This window comes from Diabrotica undecimpunctata, chromosome 7 (assembly GCF_040954645.1).
Source record: "Diabrotica undecimpunctata isolate CICGRU chromosome 7, icDiaUnde3, whole genome shotgun sequence".
In the NCBI taxonomy this organism is placed as follows: Eukaryota; Metazoa; Arthropoda; class Insecta; order Coleoptera; family Chrysomelidae; genus Diabrotica; species Diabrotica undecimpunctata.
Window position 1 is genome coordinate 138604936 of NC_092809.1, and position 20627 is coordinate 138625562.

The following is a 20627-nucleotide window of genomic DNA, read 5'->3' on the forward strand; positions in this document are numbered from 1 at the left end:
ACCTCTTAGTGAACAAATTGAATTGAAATGAACAAATTATTCTACACTCAGAACCTCGGACTTACCGACTGGAGAGAGAAGATTACAGAAAAAGTGGCTTACTGAGCTTATAATATAATCAAAAATTTATTACTGTACAACCACTCCTCGAGTTGTGTATTTTATTTGCTTAAACCTCTGGTGGAGTAGATTATAAAGTTGCAGTTAAATACATTTTTTAGCGAATATACTGTGTTTGTTTTTATAGTAATTTTAATTTAAATAATGTAACAATAATAAAAATTATTAGAAAATTTGGAAATATTGAACTGTATTATTAATCCCACACTGTTTTTATTAAAGTTTTATTGACATATTTATGGCCAGGAAATACCAAACATGAATTTTTAATATAAAGAGTTATAGTTTTTTAGTATATTTTCCGAACCTATCTTACAATATACAGCATACACAACGTGAGTACTGTACTGCACGCATTATCCATCAAAGGTCATATCATTAAGTACGCAAAATTAATCCCAGATACTCCGCGATCGTCGTCAAGCTTAGTTTATTTTAAATACTCACCGTGAGGGGATTTTATATTTACTTACTATTTGATTACTCATACTTGGAAGTGACGCCAACTACAAAAAAATTAGTAGTCATTGCCGACAGCCGTCTTCATTCGAGTATGTTTCTAAATAACCGTTTCCTTTCAAAGAAAAGATTTGTGTGTTTTCCTAATCATTTTAGAGGAATTCAATGGTATTTGGTAATAAACTATTGATAAAGTAGCAATTATGTATAGATGGAGTTATTCATTGTGCGGCATTTTTTATGATTTCTATAAATAAGTTTTATTTTTATAGATGTGTTATATTATAAGTCTTCACAGATATATATTAGTAAATAGGTATAAATATTTTTACACGTGTAAGATGCTGTTTTATATTAGTCTTTGCTTAACGCAGTAGGTTACAATGATTTTTACAGTATTAATTGTTTTTGGACATTCCGCATATAAATTGGATGTGAAGTTCTCGCAGCAGTTATGTAATTTCTGTGGTTTTCCGGGTATGATCCTTTGGTTTTTAGAAAAACCATTGTTTTGACGACGTTTTGGCAAGATCACACTTGCCATTCTCAAGTCAGATTAGTTCTGCTTCTTTCTGATGTTCGAACAGGAACCTGATATTTGAACTCTCCTCGAACGTCAGAAAGTAGAAGAACTAATCTGACTTAACAATGACAAGTGTGACCTTCCTGAAAAGTCATCAAAACAATGGTTTTTATAAAAACCAATCCAATTTAACGGTAACATTAAACCCGGAAAACCACAGAAATCATATATATTATATATATATATATATATATATATATATATATATATATATATATATATATATATATATTATATATATATATATATATATATATTATATATATATATATATATTATATATATATATATATATATATATATATATATATATTATATATATATATATATATTAATATATATATTTATATTTATTTACACATATATTTGTATCTCTGAGATACCAATATACTGACATCTATTTTATTCAGAACTAAACCCAACAACACACAAGAAAGAAAAAAACAGCATTTATACAAAGACCTTGCGAATGTAAAAACTTTTCTCTTACTTTAAAAATTGAGACTAGTCATCATCAGTCTCTTTGCCTTTATCCGTGTCATGAGTTGGCTTCCCTTATTACATTTTTCTATACGGTTCATCTTGTATCAGTCCCTTTTACCGATATATTCTACCTAAACGACTGCTCAAAGGTATTTTTTAATGTCCCTCTCCAACTGGTCCTAGAAACTTGCAAATAAACGATTTGGCTTATCTATTAAAACATTTTTATTTTAGCCATATGCATTCATTGTTTCTCTTTCTTACAAACCGTACAATGCTCACTACCCTAAAACATAGTTGGTAGTTTTATAGAATTTTTCTTCCTATTTCTGTCCCACAACACACCACTCGCTTTCTTCCACTTCATGCATCCCCACTATTTCTACTGCATATATCTAAATCTTTTTTCCAATTACTCTGTAATGTCGATCATAGGTACTTAAAACTATTACCCTTACAATAATTTCACCATCAAAAGCTATGATTTTATTTGTAGTAACTCCAAATAAACAACTGCTCTGTTTTTGTCCTACTAGGTTTTAAATTTTTTCCTCGGGAGCTTTTCCTACTGTTCTACTTTCCCTTTCACTACTTCGCACTAACATTATATAATCAGCATACATTAAGCACCAGGAGATGCTCCCTATTTCGCTGTTGTCTGATATAACAGTAATGGGAATAAATAAGGATTAAGGAGCGAACCTTAGTGCAATCCTACTTTACATGTAATTTATCAGTCTCTCTACACCTGTCGTAACACTAGTTGTTACTACTTCGTACTTGTTTCCTACACTTTTCACATATCCACCGGGAACTCTTTTCATATTGGGCGCCTACCACATAATTTCTCGAGGAACTCTATTATATGATTCCTCAATATCACCGAATAACATCTTAGCATTAGTTTCTTTATTCCTGTAAGTTTCCATCAGCTGCCTCATAATGAAAATTGCATTAAAAAATTACTTTAAAAATGAAGACAGCTGAAAAAAGGAAAATTAGGCAACGGTCCCCGTTTAACTAAATAAAGAAAATTGTGTAGCAAATACATAAATGAAATGCAGGAAGATCTAGTTACTAATTCTAAAAGTAAATAATACCACTAAGAATATAACAATACTAACGGGTAGCAGCAAGTCAGAGACCTATTATCTCCAATTAACTACAAAACGCATAAAAATATCAGAATTTGATATAAATGTAACAACTACACTTCAGCTTTTTCAGAATTTTCAGCTCCAAAATTGTAAAAATGGATGATGCTTGTAAGACCAAGGCCAAGTAAGTCAATCGTCAAGCTGGTATTCTCTCTACATTAAAAATGCTACAGGAAAACAGTTTTAGTACTAGATCTACTGTGTAGATAAATCTTTGTTCCTCACTTTCAGAATTTTGGATTAACATCATCATCAAAAAGCATTATTTTAAGCGAAGCTTCTATACTGATATTTTATTGTTTCTTTTCCTCTATAGTAAAAGTCTAAGGCGAGCGTCACGGAACTAGCGTCACAAGATGGAGTCGTCACAGAACTAGCGCTACAAGATAGCGTCGTATTGAGTAGCGTCACAAAATAGCGATTCTTCACATCGATTTACTAAGCTCAATTTCGTTTCTAGTTAATATATGTAGTCTAAGCAGATTTAAATAAGAACTGCATGGAAAGTAGCTAACAAAATAAAGACAATAAATGAGAAGTAAAAACATTAGAGAATATTTGTTAACAAAAGATTAGACTCACAACGATTGACAAAATTTAAAATTCATAAACGTCATCCGATTAATAACACTATTGAATCATCTGTTTAAATTATTAACACACTTCTCGTTTTAAAATAATTTTTTAAAAATACAATTATTATTTTTAAACATATTATTTAGTTTATATGATAATTAAATTTACTACCAAACAATTTTTATACAAATTTTATTATAATTTATTATTTCGTTTGAATTCGACAGGTCTGTCAGAAGTAAACAACGTATTCTTTGTTAATACATCAACAGGTGACGTTAATAGCAAACATATTATTCACTAACCACTGCACATTTTAAAGGGCTTATTAAGAAAATTTCATTACGTACTTTGACTGCAATCTATGCAGATACGTCTAATAATGAACAACTGGATGAGCTACATCCCAAGACTGGTGCTGGACTAAACTAGGAATCCATGGAATTGAGGGATACCGATTCAGCTCTGCTCCCATAAACAGGCAGACTAAACATCGCAGACTAAACAAATCATAATGGATTCCTTAAAAAAGCACAAATATTATCAAAGACAACTATATCAGACAAATTTGTACTCAAAAAACCAAGCGTCGCTAGTACCGGCATCGCTCCTACCAGGATAGTTCTGGCACGACCTGACGGGCGGACCGCCAAAATCAGAATCCCGATTTATAACGCTGCGACGATCTCTCGCCGGTAAAATTCTTCCAACCGACCTATTTGATTTCGCTTATCGGCATTTGTCAATGTAAATAACCAATTGGATTTTGGTCTCCTTTATTCTTGTCGAAGATTTTAAAACGCAATTATAAAAGTGTTTTTCATTCGCAGATTTTTAAGACGCAGAGTAAAAGAAAAATGCTACAGTATTACGATGATTGCTATTTCTAATGAACATTTTTACACCCAGGAAAATTATTATGATACGCTAATTAAAATCCAACGTGAATTACAATATAGAGGGGTCAATGCAACAAGTGCCCAAGTGACTTTTTTTACGGAATTGGGTTAGTACTGTCATCTAGTAGAGTTTTTTATAAGCTTTCAGAAGGTAGTTTTAAAGTTGCAGGAATCCCTGTCTAGCTCTCTTATTTTACATTTCCTCTGATAGGAGCCTCTTGTTTTCAATCCAAAAAGTACTTAAGTCACCAACTTAAATATGCACATCAGATTGTGCTTTGTTCACAATTTTATGTACCGTGTGTATATTACGTATCTGTGAATCATATGTGTCATCATTAAAAGAGGTAATAAAAGTTAAATAGATATATTGTGTTAATGCAGGTCCTACTGATCGCTTTCACAATGGATATAAGATTTATTTTGTAGTTATGTACGATTAACTACATTCTAAACTTGCATATTTTAACAACTATTATTTTACTTATAATACAGATAATGGTGAATGGTCAGATTATTCAACATCATGCAGTGAGTATAAACCGAATAGCGAATGCGAAGATAGTTCTAAAGCCGATGACCCTGCTTCAAGTACAAGCAACCAGACAACAAATAAAACTTCAAAGGAGGGTAAAACCTTGAGTTCCTGTGCTCGATGAGACATTTTCCAGAAAATATGAAGATCCCTGGATTCTTCACACAAAGCAGTATACATACTATTAACCCAAAACATGGTATATGAAGTAAGTGAATCCCAGCACCCAAAAGTAAAAAAGGGTAATATGAGAAAGACTAATAAGGATGCATGGAAAAGAACCATCAAGAGTAAAGAGTCATTTTCTCCAACGCGCACCAATAACAAATTGTCCCTGTAATTGCTTATTAAAATTAAGCGAGGAACAACAAAATCAAATTTTCAAAGCCTATCATAGTTTATCTTCTTCTATACAGAACAACATTTATACCTTGAAACTTTTGTACGTCCTACGGATATCATACAGCACAGATCAAGAAAATCTATTGATCCGCGACATAGGGGTCGAAACTTTGTATATTAAGTAAAGATTGACAGAAACCATTACACTATGTAAGTACGCGTTTTTAGCAGTACATGGAAGGAAATGCTCGAAACTGCATTAAAAGATTAAAAAAAACATTGCATATCCTAAGAATTCTAGAGATCTTCCACACCAGGCCAAATAGATCAACAATTGACACTGTAGCTGCGGTTAGAAGATTTATAGAAGAACTGTCAGCTCGAGAGTGGTATTATAGCACATCTGATAAAAAACTTCGCAAGTATTTGGACTTCCATTTATATGTTGCTAAACTTCACCGAAACTTCTTAGAAAATAATCAAAATAAACAATTGTGATATGAGAATTTTTACAGAAGGGAAAAAGGTATTATGTGGATTACCAAAAAAAAACTTCCGCAAAATCTATTTCTGATACGTTTACATCAAACTGAAGTGACCGATGATTAAACATTGATACAAACCATTAAGGTAGCAATATAACTTCACCTAAAAAAAGCTAAAATGTTTCAAAAGAAAATTACGGAGGAAGCAAAAGTTAATGATCCCTCCGTCTTATCAATTTGCTTAGATTGTTAAAAAAACTTGCCTGTTCCTGTAACGGATATTGCGGACGAATACTATTTGCGTCAGTTGTGAAGTTATAATTTGGAAAGACGTTGCTTAACGACAGGAAAATCCAATATGTATATGTTTGCAAAACAATTTGCTCAAAAGAGACCAAACGAGGTTATTACTTGTCTGCAAGACTATATTGCGCAAAATCAGAAGCCAGAACAACGTTATTTGAAACTGCTTCAGTCAGATTAAAAATAGATATTTGTTTGTGTTTTTGAATAAGATTTGTTTCAATAATATTTTTGAATCTAAAGAAATCTGGTATCCAATATTCAGTCAAAGTATGATCGAGATTTCGCTATGATTGAAAAAAAAAAGATTGAAGTACGACAAAATTGATAACTCTTGTCTGGAAGAAGGCGATCGTAGCATAAAAAAAACACTATAAATAATGGTTCGACTTCCACATAGAAGAAACTGTCAGGAATTTCTAAAGCTAGACGAATCAAATTTTCACATAATGAGCAACCACAACTCAGTGCAACTTATTCTGGGCCAATCTTCTTCTTCTTTGAGTACCTCTCCTAGCGGAGTTTGGATAGTATTAGGGCGATTCTAATTTTATTTACTGCTGTTTTGAATAATTTGTTAGTGGTACAGCCGAACCACTCTCTTAAATTTCTCATCCAGGACATTCTTCTACGGCCTGAATTTCTGCGTCCTTGGATTTTTCCTTGCATTACATTTTATAGGAATATGTACTTTTGTCTTCTCATCAGGTGGCCTAAGTATTCAAGTTTTCTCTTTTTTTATATTCAGTATAACTTCTGGATCGTTATTTATTGTGCGTATTACCTCTTCATTTGTAATTTTATCCACCCAACTTATTTTTACAAACGAAATAACAAGAGGCAAAAATGGATGACAGACGAAATACTATTACTAATGGAAGAACGACGAAGACACAAGAATAAACAAGATGGCAGCAATATGTATGAAAACATTAACAGGCAAATAAAAGCAAAAATAAGAATAGCAAAAAATGAATGGCTTAAGCAACAATGTATCGATCTAGAACATTTACAACGACAGCACGACGACCGTAATTTACATAAAAAGCTTAAGGAGACTGCTGGAATATACAGAAAACGAAGACCAACCACCATAGTTAATCAGGATAACCAGATAGTGCTGGGTGAAAAGGAAAAAATTGATATATGGGAAAATTATATCCAGGAGCTCTTCCATGACGAAAGACCCATGAGTGAAGTTTATACAGACGACCAGCTGACTGGCCCTTCAATCACCAAAGAGGAGATAGAAAAGGCAATATTCAATTCAAAAAACAATAAGGCACCTGGACCAGATGAAATCCCGTCAGAAATACTCAAATTACTGGGTGAAAGGGGAATTTCAGCACTACACAAAATATTTAACTTAATTTATGAAACTGGCTGCTATCCTCAACAGTGGTTACGCTCTACCTTTATTCCCCTGCCCAAGAAAGTCAATGCAAAAAGATGTGAGGATCACAGACTCATTAGCCTGATGAGTCACACTTTAAAGATATTCTTAAAAATACAGTGACTCCCAGTTCGGGTTGAGGCAAGGTTTAGGAACACGAGAAGCAATAGTAGCAACACAGGTGCTGGTCCAAAATTGTTACGATCAGAAGAAGGATGTGTTCCTATGCTTTTTAGATTACCAAAAAGCGTTTGATCGTGTCCAACACCACAAGTTAATGCAGATCCTCAAGAAAGTTGATATAGACCAAAAAGACATAAGATGCATTGAAAACTTGTACTGGCATCAAACGGCACAGTTAAAAATAGACAATTCTATATCCAAACCCATACATATAAGAAGGGGCGTTCGACAGGGATGTGTGCTTTCCCCTCTTTTATTTAACATTTATTCGGAAGCCATATTTCAAGAGTCTCTGGAGGATGCAAAGATGGGAATCAAAGTGAATGGAGTACTGATCCACAACATACGATATGCTGATGATGGTGTCTTAATTTGTGACAACATAGTCGATCTTCAACAACTTGTCACTATAATCGGAGAATACAGTAAGCGAATGGGATTAGAGATTAATACCAAAAAAACCAAATTTATGATCATCTCCAGAAACTTGGATGCACTTGAAAACTCCACCATAACACTGAATACTAAGTCCATTGAAAGAGTGAGTAAATTTAAATACCTGGGATCGTGGCTTTTTGAAGACTGGGCATCGGACAGGGAAGTAAAATGTCGCATTGAGCAAGCTCGACAAGCTTTCGTAAAATTCAAGAAGGTACTGACTTGTTCAGAGTTCGATCTTCAACTGAGACTAAGGTTTACTAAGTGCTACGTGTGGTCAGTGCTGCTATATGGCGTAGAGGGCTGGACACTCAAAACGAGGGATATAAACAGATTAGAAGCTTTCGAAATGTGACTCTATCGCCGTATCCTAAAAATACCATGGACAGCGAAAATCACAAATATAGATGTCCTTAAAAGAATAAACCAAGAACGCCAACTTTTCGAAACCAAGAAAAGGAAAACGGCGTATCTAGGTCACATCATGCGAAATGAAAAATACCAGTTCCTCCAACTTATAATCGATAGTAAAATTGAAGGCAAGAGAGGAATGGGACGCAAGAAAATGTCCTGGCTCCGAAACATAAGGCAATGGACAGGGATTAACGACATACAATATCTGATACATATTGTAAGAAATAGAGAATTAATGGAAAATGTGATCGCTAACATCCATTAGTGGATTTGCATCTAAAGAAGAAGAACTTATTTTTAGTATACGGCGGTAGCATCACATCTCAAAGTTTTCAAGATTTTTAACATTCCTATGTTTAACAGTCCACGCCTCAACACCGTAAAGCAAAGTACTGAATACATAGCATTTTAACATTCTAGTTCGTAGCTGAATACTAATATCGCGATTACAAAATAATTTTTTCAATTTGAATGCGTCTTTTTATCTCGTGATTTTGGTCACCTGTGTCATTGATGAGAGTTCCCAAGTATTTGTATTCGCTTACTTTTTCGAGTTGGGTACCGTTTATCGCGATACTATATAGTGTCATGTATTGGATTCTTACTGGTCATATATTTGTTTTTTTTGACGTTCATCCTTATGCCGTAGTTATTACATATCTCATTTATACTTTTAACTAGATGTTGTAGATCCTCCGCTGTTCTTGCCATTATCACAGTATCGTCAGCATATCGAATATTATTGATAACTTCTCCATTAACTATTATTCCTTCGTTTGCATGTAAGAAAGCTTCTTGGCATATTTTTTTGCTGTAGATATTAAACAAGAGCGGTGACAATATATAAGTCTGTCGTGTCACCTCGGGGGAACAAATAAGGGTCTAACCACCTTCTGATATCCCCGGGTGCTCTGTAGAGGGCTTCGGATATACTGTCGAGAGCTCCTCTACTTAAGTCCATTTTCGGGTTATGGACTTGGAAAATATTTATCTTCGGTGTCTTGCCTTGAAAAAGGCAAGATATTTCTTACATGACAATTTCTTTCGAAATAAAAACACCAAATTAAGTTGAAACAATTCTCAGTCACAGAGTATGGAAAATAAATGCAGGAAGCAGAGCCCCGAGAGCACGAAGCTCTCGGAGAGCCCGCAAGGGACTGACTGGGCTGACCTGGATTCATTGTAGCGTTGATTTTTCTGTGTTGTGTGTATATCTTGTGTATTGAGTGTATCCTCTGTCCTGTTTTAGGCTTGTGCCTCTTCAGGACGTGTTTCCTTTGTGTTTCCTTGGCCGACCTGAAAATCGCCAATATTTATATGCGCTGTTCGAGCGATAAATAGGGATTTCCAGGTCAAGAGCCAATGGGAAAATTCGAGGCGGGGCGATGCGCATCGAAATGCGCACTAGTCCACAGACTATAGCATTCGATGACAGTCGTACTCCTCTACGTATTTATATTTCGTCCGATGTTTGGTCTTACATTTTAATATTAGCTCGCTGATTCCAGTACAGATTTAATATTATTTGTATGTCTTTGGTGTCGATGTTCTTACCCTCCAGGATTTCTTTAAGTTTATTGTGGCGTACTTTGTCAAAGGCCTTTTCAAAGTCTATCTGGGCCAATGAAACCAATCAAACTTGACAAACTAGACCAGAGCGCTGGCCTATGCGAATAAATACCTACAAATTAAGCAGTCGAATTTCGACATGAAATGCGTCTTGCCAAACACATTATACTATTGGACACTAAATTCTTTGCTCGAACCAAGTCTGAAAATAGGAGTACAATCCAACAAAATAGCCTTGTGAGTAAAGAGTTTCATCATGTGCAAGATATTGACGCAGTTTATGAATAGCCTTCTTGCCTATCATCTTCTAATATTTGCTGCAAGCATTCTTTATAATTCATACAATGTTTATCGTTTTTTGTCTTCAGTTTTGTTAAAACATTTTGTACGTTCTTATGACGCTAAGTAATAAGTATTATTTCAGCTAATGTTCTCTTTGATAATTTCTTTTTACGAAATAACAAATTGCACCATAAAAAGTCCGTAAGTCACAAAGTGTTTAATTTTTTTTTACAAAATAACAACGCTTTATTTTCTGTTTTTTTCTGTTTATTACGACAAAAAGTCTAAATTGCAACAAACATTTTGATCATAACATTTTAAGTAATCTTTCATAATCAAAAATAAACTTTCAAACCTTAGCAATATTGTTAAGTATTGTTGTAACTTTACAATTATCTATATGTGACAAAGGCTTTGTTTACTTTTTGCATTGATCCCTTCATATATGTTTGTGCACGACAGAACTATTTTAAACAATATGGAATTACAGCGTTTATGCATATAGAAAAATGATATTGTTATTTTACATCATACATACATACAATTTTATACATATTTTTCGTATAATACTTATGGATTTATATGTACAACAATTTATTCAATAATACCACTTAATAAAAGTACATACTTCATAAAATAATTTATACCTCGAAAATATCAATAGTTGTTACGGCTATCTGTTTTACTGCTAAAAATGAGTAGACTCTTCGATGTCGTTGTACTAGACTTTGACTGTACTTTATTTTCTTATTGGAATGCTTTATACAAAATTCTAAAAGATATTTATTGTGTTAGCTTACAGCGTTACAACTCACTACAAGATCATAAGTACATACTTTTCCTGTACTCAACTTGCAATAAACAATATAAATCAAAATATCCCATTAAATCTTTCGAATGTCTATTTTTGACCGTTCCTTTGTACGAAACTCGCGAACAACTAACCAACCCTCTTTTCCAACATCAACTATTGATACAAAGATCAGCCCAAAAGTCGCACGGTGGATGCAAGTAAATATAATAAAGTGGAGATCTTGTGTACACTCAAGAGATTTATGCCAAAGAGGGTTGAAGCTAAGACATTGAACTGGCAAGAGTTTTACTCAACTTTGACAAAATTTATTGTTTTTGGGGGAGAGTTATCGAGTGGGTTTCGCGGGAAATATCCCATCCGCAAGAAAAAATCTATAAGTACCGAGAATGCCGAAAGATTTATTCACAATATCGTAAAATGTCTGAAGCCTATGGGGGTTAGGATAAAGAAGTGTAAACTGGATCAATTATAAAGCCACAAAACCTTAAGCTACCGATATTTTACTGGAAAAAATTTATCATGATAAATCTAATAATATAAAGAATTCCCAAAAATATGAAATCCTTGTACATTATTGTATATGAATATATCTTCTATGTTATTATTATTCTATATTATTATATATTGTATATCTACACAAATAAGTATTTTCCTGCTTTACCACATTAAATTCATAACATATATTAATGAAATTAATTATTATCGAAAACATTACATTAATAAAATGGCAACGTCAAATTAATATAAAATTCATTAACCCTTTGAGACCCTGTGTACATGTGTATGTACATAGCTTTTATTGTTTTGTTAAATACCAACTACTCGCTTATCTATACCGAAATAGCATTCAGTCACTCAAATATACATTTACGATCCACATTTTTAACTTCTGCTTCCATCTAGTGGTCAACAGGTAAAGTTGTCAGCGATTTTGTTGTAAAGTGTCAGCTGTTTAGTTGGTAACCGATACTGCTAGTTTTATTTTACGAGAAACTGTTATCTTTTGTGAAACGAAATCGATCCAACTTTTTAAGTGTGATTTATAAGGTAAGTAGTTTTTTATAAAGTACAAAACATTGCCATAAAAACGATAGTTTTGAAATAAACAAACATTTTTTAGATGCACATGAGCATGTACAAATGATCTGAAAGCATATTTCTGATTGTACATCTGTATGTACATATGGTCTAAACTTGGGTTTTAACTTAGTATTGTTGATTGCAGATAACATGGATTACAAAAGAAAAAAATATGATTTCGACAACCCAAAACATCTCCAAGAGTTAATTGACCTGATAGAGGACGGTAACGTATCAGAAATAGACAATTTGGAAGTTCCCGGAGGAGAGAGTTCTGACGAGGAGGATGGAATTCTGGATAACTGTGAAAATAAATCTATTATAAGAACAGGGGTTGGTGCTTTGACCAGACGTGACACTGAGACACTGGAAGAAGGTGATGGCAGCGAAAATGATAATGAGGAGTTAGGGAGAACTTATGATTCAGACGACGAATATATACCAGATGAAGTTGCAGGTTACTCGGGTACAAAAAAATTAGGAAGTAAAGTATGTTTCTCAGAAAAGGATTGTTCTAAAAAACCAAAACAAAGAGAAATTAAAACAAAAAAGAGAACCGTAGAGTGGACTAAGGCATCGATAGAGACTCCTACATTTACATGGCATCCTACTTCCCCAAATACAAGTCTTACAGAGCCACTGTACCCAATTCAGTATTTTTCGAAGTATATTTCAAATGATTTGTTTGAAAATATAGCAACATTTACAAATGTATATGCCTTACAGAACGGAGAAAATTTTAGACCAACTAATGAGAGAGAAATTAAAATTTTATTTGCACTTCATATAATGATTGGAAATTTAAACAAATTTCCCAAAATTAGGATGTACTGGGAAAGAAGCCTTGGTATTAGAATGTTTCTAGATAACATGTCTAGGGACAGATTTTTCCAGCTTAGAACATGTTTACATCTAGTGAACAATTTGGAAAGACCAGCAGGTGATACAGATAAATTTTATAAGGTTCGTCCTATCATCTACGTTGTCAGAAAGAGATGTTTACAGCTTGAACTTGAGGAAGTACTTAGTGTTGACGAGCAAATGATTCCTTACACAGGAAAACTTTCCGTAAAACAATATGTGAAGGGGAAGCCCTGTCCTTGGGGAATAAAATTATTCGTCTTGTGCGGAAAAAGTGGTCAGGCTTTTGATTTTGTTTTTTATCAGAGTAAATCTACAGAACTGAATGCAGATAATAAAACAAAACATGGATTAGGAGCATCTATCGTTCTTCAACTAGCCGAAAGAATTCACACCAGTGAAGGCCACAAATTATATTATGACAATTATTTCTCATCCTATGAACTACTTGAAATATTATTGGCCAAAAAAATATATGCTGGAGGGACTATTCGAATAGATAGATTTTACAAACCTCCTGTGTTACCAGACAATGAAATGCTGAAACTACCGAGAGGTTCCGTAGATGAAGTCGTCAATAAAGAAAAAAATGTGGTGCTAGTCAAATGGTTAGATACAAAGACTGTGAAATTAGCCTCCAATTATGTTGGTGCAGGTAATTTAGACATAGTTAGAAGATAGGACAAAAAAGGCTCTTGTTACGTAGATGTTAACCGACCTGAAATTGCCAAAGATTATAATTATGGAATGGGCGGAGTTGATCTAATGGACCAGATGATTAATTATTATCGAATATTTATTAGATCGCGAAAGAGGACATTGCGTGTTATTATGCACATGATAGACTTCGCTCTCACCAACAGCTGGCTGGAATACAGGAAGGACTGCGACAAATGTAATTCAACCAATAAGGATCGAATGAAATTTGTAGACTTTAGAGTCAGAGTTGCCGAAAGCCTAATAAATATGGGCAATTCAGTAAGTAGAAAACGAGGAAGACCAGCATCTTCATCTCCTAAGCCTTCTATTTCAACATTTAAAAGACGAGGCGAGACGAGACCATTTTTGGAAATACAAACGGACAATTTTGGTCACATACCGGAGTTTGATTCTAAGAAGGAGGCTACTAGGTGTAAAAACACAGATTGTAATGGACGTAGTCATGTGTTCTGTACAAAATGTAAAATACATCTGTGTTTAATTAAGGCTAGAAACTGTTTTGCAGCTTTTCATGAACAATAAATATGTAATAATAATTACTTTGTAGTAAATATATTTTTAGTGTTGAGTTTATATTTAAGACCATATGTACATACATAATATGTACAATAAAAAATTTTTTTTTAAAAAGCGTACACAAGTTTTTTTCATTTTATCTTACTAATTGAAGACTTTTGAAATATAAAAACACGTAAGATTTTGTTTTTTTTTGTAAATAAAAAAGTCAGGTCTCAAAGGGTTAAATGCGTTAGCCTTTTTTTTAATATAAAATTGTTTTCTTCATTTGACAGCATTTTTTGCCCTTGTTCTGGCATCAACATTCACTTCATTTTTTTAACGCACACTCCTTCTTTCTTTTGGGTTGTAATTTAATTTAATAGTTATAAGATTTTGATCCATTCCATTTATATTATTAAACAAAATATTAAAAATTAAACAAATTTTGCTTTTATAACTTGGTATAAAAAATTTTCTAATGATTGTATTTGATCTGAGTTATTTATATTGACAATTTAAACATCTAGTATACATTTTAAATATATGACTCTAAAATGATATTGTAAATATTTGTAAGTTGTGTTCCTGGGTTGATTTTATTAAAAAATAATAGACTCGATTACATAAAATTAATTTAAACTTAAGAATACCCGTCTGATTTATTTATCTTTAAAAAGACAACCAGAGGCAATGATGACAGTAAAATTCTCCTTTTAATGATTCCATAGTAAATCATGGGGAAAAATCAGGAAAACCTTTCATGGTACTATCCCAATATTGTAAGTATTTTGTATTTAAACCTGAGTTTCTTCGTTTAATCTAAATTCAAATGAAGAAAATTCATTTGGGTTATTTTTAACTTTAGTCAGAATAGCGCCCAACCGCTGGGCCTTCTTTTAGCATATCCAGGTTTATTGTACATTACACACTAAGATCATTGAGATATTAAAGTTCTTCTTTTCTTCTCCTTTTTCTCCTCTTAATAAACAATTCTGTTTATTCATTGGTGGATTAATACCTGTATGGAAGTTTGCCAGTCCATCTTTTGCGTGGTCTTCCCCATTCTGCTTATGTAATTATTCCATTCTTTTTTTCTATTTAGTGTCCATTCGTTTACACACTGCACGTTACATTTTCTTCTAATAACTTTCCTTCTCCTTCGATATTTTCTGTAATTCTTCCCAGTATTCTCATCTCTACCGTTTATAGTCCCTTTTGTGTTATAACTGTATAAAGTCTCATTTCTGAGGTATCTGACATTATTGGTCATACACTGGCTTTATAAATTCTTGACTTCATCTCAGTTAATGTGTCTGTTTCGCCATATAGTATTATTAAGGCGTCCTGCTAGTCCTGCATTTGTACTTGATTCTTTACTTCTTTGTCCACGTCGTCATAGCTGGACAGTGTAATTCCAAGGCATTTTATTTCCAATACTTGTTCAATACTAATGCCATCATATTTTATATCTGGTCGGTTCTTTGCTGGTTGCTTTTGTTTTAGTTTTCTGAGATAAGATTTCCATATTAAATTGTTTTGCTCTTATATTAAATCTGTGGATTAGTCTTTGCAGACTATCTTCATCTTGGACTATCAATATTTCGTTTCTTATGGTCTTGTAATTACGCTCCTCTTGTGTTTTGGTTAATATATATATTAGGTAAGCTTGTTTTCTTCTTTTTACATTTCTTCTTCTCTTCTGTACAAAACCATGGAGTTCTTCGCCTTGGTAATGATTTATTTTTATTTATACTTCTTTAACCAAGAACTTCCTTGTTCGAGGCTAAGATATTAGACGTTTTGACCAGCTTTCTTCGATCCCATCACTTTCTGTGATATATGTGTTTCTGCTTTTTTCGGTTTTCGGTTATTTTAGGAATAGGTACTTTGTTGAGTCATCGTGTAATCTTTTAAATTTTATTTTTGTGGTGTATTATGGTGCTTTGTTATTACATATATGTGTTTTTATTCAAATTTTGTACAATACCAATTTATGATCTCTTTCTATTTCCGCTGATGTTAGTGCTCTTACATCCAATATTTGAGAGAGGCGTAACTCTCTATTCGACAGAATATAGTCTATCTTTGCCCTCTAGTGTTTTTAAAAGTGTATTTTATTTGTTCTTTGCGAGGGAAAAATGCATTATTAATACGTATTTCGTTTATGTTGCAGAGGTGCGTCAAAAGGTCTCCGTTTTCATTTCTGATATTTTCATTATATCGCTGTTTGATTCCTGGTACTATACTTTTGCCAACACGGGCGTTAATATCACCTATATTAATTATATATTTATCATTTGGGGTCTCGATTATTACAGTCTGATTGTGTTCGTAGAAGTTTTCACTTCCGCTGATATCTCTGTTCTTCTCTGGTGCATAAATTACCATCACATTCAGAGGTTTGACATCCAGTTTAACTTTTGCATTTACTATTCTTTCAGAGATACATTTAAATTCTTGTACTACATGTAAAAAATAATTTTTGTGTATTAACAGGGCGACTCCTTCTTTGGCTCTGGTTTCTTTCGCAACATTACTGTAAATCATCATATAGTCGTTTAGCATAATTTGAACCTTTCGTTTTTTCTTCGTATGTTGTAATGTACATATTGTCCATATTATTTTCAACAAACTCTTTTGCAATTTACTACTTTCTTGTATATACAGACTTTACGTTCCAAGTACCGATGTGAAGTAAATTCCTCGTTTTCCAAAACTTCGTAGTCCTCTTTCTCGCGTTAGTCGTCGTAATGAAATTATTCCTGTTCCGAGGCATAATCCTGTTTCTACAAGCTGTACGGTTTTAAAGTCTATTAGTAGAGTGCTAATCTGGTCGTAGACCCCTTCTCCTTTATCCGAGCTCGTGAACGGCAACAGTACAGTCGAGCTACTCGATTCACCCAACAATACTGCAGGCGGAGTTGATTTAAAGTTGGTGCTGTAAATTGTTCCTCAAAATCTTCCTCTTGAACTTTTTATAAAATATTATCCTCCGTGGATGGTGCACAAATTGCAATACAGTTATCTACATCAATACATTAACACTTTTTGTCTTCTATAATGAGATTTTCAAAATCTCATTACACCTTGGTTCAAAGGTTGCAGTGCAGATGTAACATTATTATTATATTAATCAAAAGTAGAATTTTCTTATTGTTTGCTTTTAATTTAACGTTCTAGTTTCCAGTTATTTTTCAAATAATTATCAATGCCACCTAAAAAGATATTTTACAAAATCCTGTCATAGTTGCTGCAATCATAATCGTTAATCTCATCTGGGATTATTTTTCCTCCAGAACAATTATTCTCTCTTTGAACTTTAAATCCGGTTTTGTCTGTTTTAAAAATGTCCTCTGCTCTATATCCTTCGTATAATGTAAACCATTTTGCGTCATCCATTTTTTATAGCACTTTTATTAGCTTCTCTAGTCATTCCAGCCGAACATACCGTACCGAGCTCGGAAACGTTAAATCCAACCAGACGAGCAAACAAAATCATATTGAAAACCCTGTGATAAAACTAAACCTAACAATGAACAAGAGAGAACAAAGTATTCATAAAATAACCACAAGTTATTGTGGTAAAAATTGTAAATTGTGTTCGTGTGTGTAAATAAAAATTTTCGCATTCACGCGGACATTTTTATTTAAGTGAAACATCATAAAATCTCCATATTAATGAAGAATTTTATTTTGAATGTTTTCAACTGGTAATTACGAAAAATGGAACTGAATGGAACTGAAATGTAAAAGTCAATAACTATTTTCTTTTTCTTTGTGTACCATGCTTGTTTTCAATTGTTAATTATCGTCATATTAACAAGCTACTGGAATCCTCATCTGTCGTTATCTACATGAAACACCAACATGAAATAACAACAGAAAACTACCCAGCGTTTTCCTTCTAGCTTACCCTGAATAATCAACCGCATTAAGCGATATTTAGGTCCTCTCATTAAATGATCAAAGTATTGGAATTTCTCATTTTGATGGTTTTAATAAATTCTCTCTCTTCATTCATGGTTTCTATTACACGTTAGTTTGATTTGTGTGCTATTATCGATATTTTCAGCATGCAACGGTAACACTACAATTCGATCGCTTCTAATATATTTAGATTTTTGACTTTTATTGTTCAGGTTTCATATTTATAGCGCAAAATGGACAAAAAGTAATACTTTAGCATTCTTAGACGTGTGTTCAACTAGAGACTGCGATGGCATAATATAGAATGCCAGTTAATGAAGCTTTTGCGTTCTAGCTTTATTCTGGTCAAAATTTCCTCGACGCTCTCACTCATCCCTGCAGTGAATTCAGCTGCTCAGCTATTTGTGTTCTGCCCTGTCCAGGGTTTTGCTATCTAGGTTTAGTAACGAGTCTTCTATCCATTTCATTTTCTTTACACTGGTTGTTAAGTCCTTCATTGTATTCATTGTATACCTCGTTCAACATAGTTTGAAGGTCTTCCAAACCCTCTGACATTATGGATTATCTGCATATCTCAAGTTATTAATAATTTTATCACCGATATGAACACTCTTGCTACGATTATTTAATGCTATTTCGTACAATGATTCACAGAAAGCATTAAACAACATCGGTGAAATAACACCTCTGCGTCTGACGCCACGCTTAATAGTTCAGCGAAAATCTGAAAAAATGTTCTACTAAGATAAAGATTTTAATAAAATATCAACATTTTATATATTTCATATCAGAATTTATGAATGTTGTATACGGTAATTACGATATATTGTGATGCTATAATATATAAATTACCTATTTAATTTTTAAGAAAATGTTATACTTGTATACATCTAACGTTCGGCAAATTAACAAAAAAGTATTCGCTGTGGCGTACAGAACATTGTGAGACAGGTGTGAATGGTCGCATACACGTTCCCGCTTATTCCTAATGGTTCTATTGGTAACTCATAAATAATGAAAGGCACAAAGTGCTATTACAATTCCACTTATGTAACTACTAACGCGCGTGGTGCAGACTTCCATTTGGATTCTATACGATTTTTGCTTTTTTGTCTTTTGTTTTAGGACGTAAAACTTTCTTCTTGTTTCCTACCGGTTTTGGTTTCTTTTTAAGGAGAGCATTTTTGCATGGGAGTGCAGAAATTTGTTTGTGTGGTTATATTTCATCGTATTTTATTCTGAACATCTGAACATCTTAATGTGACATGAGTATTACGTTTTATGTATTATTAGAGTTGTTATTTTATAGTGGCACTTTATTTATCTGTCGTACATTTTTATGTTATTATTTAGTATAAGCAATATCCAGTACGATAAAATACGTGTTATAACCACAAATATCGGATATTAATATATTCATAATATGGTAAAAATGGTAAAAGATGATAAATATATATATATATATATATATATATATATATATATATATATATTATATATATATATATATATATATATATATATATATATATATATGTATATATATATATATATATATATATATATATATATATATATATATATATATATATAAAAAATGTGCACTCGTAAGTGAAAGGGATATTTTTGGTCAATTTGGAGATTAAAAAAGAAAAGAGTTGTGCTACTTTATCTTTTTATTGAATACGTTTCGCCCACTGTTCAATGGGCATCGTCAGTTCATCTAAAAGAATGGTATTAGCGATACATCTAATATAAAAAACAATAAGTAAACGATCTTACCTTTAAAAGATCTGTAGCATTAAGATTAGTATGGTGAAGACACATCAAAAATTAATTTACTAAATAAAACAGCAAAAAACACAGAATGCCGGAAGATTCCCAATTTAAGTAATTTTATATTAATTAGTTTTATAATTTAACTTTTAAAAACATTGATGGATTCTAAAATCTATCAAAAAAAATTTAATTGTCAATTTTGGAATGTTATATTAACAACGGCAAGGCTAGGGATCTTGACTGTCATGATCATATCATGCAAAATAAAGTATTTGAAAGTTCGAATGTCAGAACTGACAATCAGATGGTGAGATTGAAGGAAAAGTTTTTTAGATGCCAACATAAATGTTATGATATAATAAAAGAAGTTGAAGAAGAAACCAATAATTTAAAAGTAGAATACGAAAGAATCAATTTTGTAGTATTAGTGCATGGTAAATTTGGCTTAAGTTGCTGATATCAGTTCTCTTATTTAAGCAACTTAAGCCAAATTTACCATGCACTAATACTACAAAATTGATTCTTTCGTATTCTACTTTTAAATTATTGGTTTCTTCTTCAACTTCTTTTATTATATCATAACATTTATGTTGGCATCTAAAAAACTTTTCCTTCAATCTCACCATCTGATTGTCAGTTCTGACATTCGAACTTTCAAATACTTTATTTTGCATGATATGATCATGACAGTCAAGATCCCTAGCCTTGCCGTTGTTAATATAACATT

General features: G+C 32.7%; 1 long non-coding RNA gene across 1 annotated transcript in view; it reads left to right on the forward strand.

Moving 5' to 3' along the window:
- LOC140445296 (uncharacterized) overlaps positions 1–20627 on the forward strand; it is a 381672-nt gene that overhangs the window by 279708 nt on the left and 81337 nt on the right. The gene's annotated exons all lie outside the window — the stretch shown is intronic.